The following is a 5,241-nucleotide window of genomic DNA, read 5'->3' on the forward strand; positions in this document are numbered from 1 at the left end:
ATCCTGGGGTCCCGGGATCGAGTCCCACTCCGGGCTCCTGGCATGGAGCCTGCTTCTCCCTCCTCCTGTGTCTCTGCCTCTCTCTCTCTCTATCATAAATAAATAAATAAATCTTTAAAAAAATAAAATATGTCATATCTATGTATGTATGTTGTGTTTCTCAAATTTAACACTATTGACATTTGGGGCCAGATAATTATTTGTTTTGAGGGTCTGTCCTGTGCATCATAGGATGTTTAGTAGCATCCCCAGCCTCTACCCACTAGGTGCCAGGAGCACCTCCCCCTGCCAGTTGTGACAACCAGAAATGTTGCCAAACATTGCCAAACGTCCCCTAGATGGGTGGGAGGGGCAAAATCACCACCAGTTGAGAACCACTAATATATGTTGATTTTTTATATAAAGGACCCAAAACTTTTCTCATATATCCAAACCGGTGATAATGATCCTTAAATATTCAAGTATTTGTTGAGTTTTTATGGGCCAGACATTGTGCTAAAAATTTGGGAATACTGTAGTGACCAAAATGTGGTCATGGAACTGAGCCCAGTAGGGAAGAAACTGAATAATTAATTACCAGAGAGACCAACATCACAAGGGGATGGTGTACTAATCTACTCCAATTACCCCCATCAGGCAGATGAGGAAACTAAAGCCCAGAGTAGAGAATTTACCTCTCTTGGGTCACAGAGCAAGGACAGCATGAGTGGCACAATAAGGAGTGGTAGCAATGAGCCTGCCTTGCGAGCCAGCCAAGCGACTGAAGTTCTAATCTCAGTTCTGGCACCAACTTGCTGTGTGATCTGGGCAATTGGCATAACCTGTCAATTTCCCCTAGATTACATCTGGGTATTTACATCTGTAAAGTGGGTATTAGCATTACCCTCAGTTTCCCCATCTGTAAAATGGGCGTAATAATAGGAGGTAATACCTCATTGTAAGGGTCAAATTAACGCATATAAAGTGCCTGTCATATGGTAGTAAGTGCTTGCTGCTGTTTTAATTATGTTGGCCTCCAGGCTGTTTTTACCAAATGCAGGGGCAGGAGGAGAGCACCCAGCCAGGAACCCCTGGCTTGATTCCTGGAGTCAATCCAAACAAGAACCCTCCTTTCCTCACCCCCTTCCAACTTCCTCCTTTACCCACTGGCAACCCAGCCCCCATCAAGAGGAACTTAGGAGAGTGTGGCTTTCAACACAGCAATGGCAGGAAGTGGTTCTGGTTACCACATCCCCTTCCCCACTTCCCTCAGCCCCTCCTTCCAACACCACAAGTTTAGCCAAGGCCCCAGGAAAGGAGGCAGAGAGCAGGATATTCCTCCAGGTGGTTACCCCTTGACCCTGACCTAAGGTCATAGCATGGACTTTACACCCCTCCCCCAGGTGGAGGTCCCATAAGATGGGGAGGGGGCTGTTCCTGGAGCCCTGAGTCACCAGCTGGATGACACAGCCCCGCAGGCTGCTGTTAGTAACACCAGACCCCCAGACCCGGGTCAGCCTCACGAGGTAAGGAACCTCTCCCCCAGTGTAGGATGGGGGATTTCCAAGCCTGTTCCTCCTGAACCTACCAAGGATGGGAGGGGCAGCCAGGCCTGAGGTGCCCTGGCAGGAAATGGGAAAGACACTTGTGCGTGTCTGTGATGAAGCAGAAAGGTGTGTACACTACAAGACAGTGCCCCAGGGAAGAGCATCACCCAAGTACCCACCGCCACCCACAAACGTACCTACCATCCCTAGCCCCAGGGTGGTGGCAATCACCGGGCTCTTGTAGGCCTTAGTAATAATGTCTTGCCTCCCACTGTCTCTATTGAGCTCCTTCAAAAGGAAACCATATAGTAGAGACTTTGGAATCAGACCTTCTGGGTTCAAATTCCAGCTCCTACTACATCTGGTGGTGTGACCTTAGATAAGTCACTTTGCTTCTCTGTGTCTCCACAGCCTCATCTGTAAAATGGGGGGAGAATAGCCCTCACTCAAAGGGTCATGGTGAGGATTAAATGCTATTATACATAGCAAGTTTTTGCACACAGTAGGTACACCTACCAGAAAAACATGTTAGCTGTCATGATTCTGTTGCTCTAATGTTCTCTCCTTTATGAATTAGGATTCATGCTCTTCTTTCACTGGTGAGGAATCTTTGAGGCTCAGGGAGTTGCCCAAGTCCATGCAGCTAGCCAAGGGCAGGCCTGGGATTCCATCCAGACCTGACCCTGGCACCCTGTTCTTTCCACCACATTTGGCATGGGCCGATAGCCATAGCCACCCCGGTGGCCAACAATTCTGATAGTCAATGCGCAGCCCACTTAATGCTTTATCCAGTGCTGTCATGTACCTTATCCCATCTGATTTGCACCAAATGGCAGAACTTCTTAACATTTTATTAGAATCTGAGCTTTCATGGGAAGCCGAGACTGTAGCCCATTTCCAAGGCGACAGACCCAAGGCTGAGAAAAATGCTTCAAGTTGCTCACTGTCACATAGCTGGTGAGTGACAGAGCTCCTGCGCAAGCTTTCTGACTCCAAATCCCGTGCTAAGATCAGGTCACTGGATCTGACAAGAAGGAAGTCAGTGGGGAAAGCAGCCTCAGCATGGGGTGGGGTGCCCAGAAGTCAAGCTGGAGAGACCAATAGACAGAACAGGTGTGGAGTATTTGGGTGGGTCCTGTAGGGGGAAATAATTGGGGGAATGAAAAGGAAAGTGAAAGATTAAGGTAGCTGGACAGGGCAGAGAACAGTGTAAGGGAGTTTCCATTATGTTGAGAGGTTCATGTCTTCAAGAGGGGATAATCCTGTGGAGGGAGAGTTGTACCAATTGAGGGGGAAAGAGGATGAGCCTGGGACTGGCAGCCCCTGTCAGTGTATTCCCACTGGCTATGCATGGGTTCCAGCAAAACAGGTGCAGCCCCCCAAATACACATTTAAAAGATTCTTCGGTTGGTTGTTTTTTAGATTTAGACTCTATTTTTTTAGAGAAGCTTTAGTGGGTTCACAGCAAAACTGAGAAGAATGCACAGAGAATTCCCATATACCCCCTGCCTCCACATATGCACAGCTTCCCACATTACCAATGTACATTCGTTACAATCCATGAACCTGCATCGACACATCATTATAACCCAGAGTCCTCAGTTTACAATTAGGGGCTCACTCGTGGTGCTGTACATTCCATTGGGTTTGGACAAATGCATAATGACATGCATCCATCATTATGCTCTCATACTGGGTAGTTTCACTGCCCTAAAAATCCTCTGGACTCAGCTTATTCATTCCTCCCCACCACAAAGACTGTTTTCGATATTTGGAAAAAAAAAATCCTTTAAGTAGCCACCATGGGAAATATTGGATCTTTGGTGAACTTCCTTATATAGTCATTTCAGGGTTTAGTGTTGTTTTACTCTGACATATGGGGAAGGGCATCATATTCTCAGGGATAGCAGCCCCTAAAAGTCTAAATCTGGTCCTGTTCACAATGGGGAGGGGGTTGGGGAAAGCCCTAATCCTTGGAAATTCCAGGTTAAATATTTAGTGGTCAAACATTAATCCTAGGTTAAACATTCAGGCAGTGCTGGCCTGAATTGAGAGCCCTGGGGACCAGAGGGGGAGGGAGAAGTCCACACTGCACACAGGGAAACTGGTGACTTCTTTGCTGCATTTCTAAACCTGGGTTGAGCCCCTACTCTTGGCCAGGCATGCTTTCTCATGCATCTTCTAGTTCAGCAGTTCTCCAAGTGTAGTCCCAGGACCAGCAGCATCAGCACCACCAGGAATTTGTTAGAAATGCAGATTCTCAACTGCTCCCACCCCAGAATTACTGAATCAGCACCCCTGGGTGGGACCCGGCAGTCTTTGTTTTAAAATGTATGGTCAAAGGGGTGGCTGGGTGGCTCAGTCGGTTAAGCATCCAACTCTTTTTTTTTTTTTAAGGTTTTACTTTTTTATTTATGAGAGACACAGAGAGAGAGGCAGAGACAGAGGCAGAGGGAGAAGCAGGCTCCCTGCAGGGAACGTGATGCGGGACTGATCCCAAGACCCTTGGATCATGCCCTGAGCTGAAGGCAGACACTCAACCACTGAGCCACCCAGGCGCCCAAGCATCCAACTCTTGCTTTAGGCTCAGGTCAGGATCTCCAGGTTGTGAGATCAGCCCCTCCTCAGGCTCTGGGGTGGGACGTGGAGGAGGTCCTTGCTCAGCAGGGAGTCTGCTTGGGGATTCTCTCCCTCCCCCCTCCCCCTACTCACACTCTGTCTCTTTCTGTATAAATAATTAAAATCTTAAGTAAACAAATAAATAAATAAATAAGGTAGGAATCTAGGTCTTTCTGACTGTAAAGCTGATGCTCCTCACCACAGCATTATAATGAGAGATGACTTCAAATATTTAACAACCAGGACCCTGACCAATCAGACTGATTGTATCCAAGGAGCTTCAGGAGGCCCCTCATTGGGTGGAGGGGTGGAAGGAGAGAATGATCATTATTAACCCTTTCGTTCTTGGTTCTGTCATTCTAGGAGTCTGGGAAAAGGGACTAGGGCTCTGGGGCATTTAGGAGTTTCAAAGTACCGCCTGTTATCGATGGGTAGGTAAGGAAATTTTTCAGCATTTTAATAACTGGTGCTTACCACTGAACACCAGCCCTGAGTATATAGTCTGCTTCCCAGGGGAGGTTCCTGAAGCTTGCACACTGGGTAGAGGGCCTGGAGCTAAACAGTCCAAAAGAGATCACAGGTATAACAAATGTCTTATGAGAATACATGTTCAACAGTGCTTCTCAAATTTGGCTGCACATGGGAGTCTCCTAGGATTTTCTTTTGACTAATGATGCCTGGGTTTCATCCCCCCAGAGACTCTGACTTAATTGGTCTGGGTTGCAGCTTGGGCATTGGGCTGTTGTTGGTTTTTTTTTTTTTTTTTTTTTAAGAGAACAATCCTATACAGGTTCCCTGAAGCCTGGGAGACCTTCCAGATTAAGAATCCCTGGTTTGCAGGGGATCCCTGGGTGGCGCAGCGGTTTGGCGCCTGCCTTTGGCCCAGGGCGCGATCCTGGAGACCCGGGATTGAATCCCACATCGGGCTCCCGGTGCATGGATCCTGCTTCTCCCTCTGCCTGTGTCTCTGCCTCTCTCTCTCTCTCTCTCTCTCTCTGTGTGTGTGTTACTATCATAAATAAATAAAAATTAAAAAAAAAAATCCCTGGTTTGCATTGGTATTTCCCAAGGCTGAGGACTTTTTAAAAACATACAG

This window comes from Vulpes vulpes, chromosome 14 (assembly GCF_048418805.1).
Source record: "Vulpes vulpes isolate BD-2025 chromosome 14, VulVul3, whole genome shotgun sequence".
NCBI classification, from domain to species: Eukaryota; Metazoa; Chordata; class Mammalia; order Carnivora; family Canidae; genus Vulpes; species Vulpes vulpes.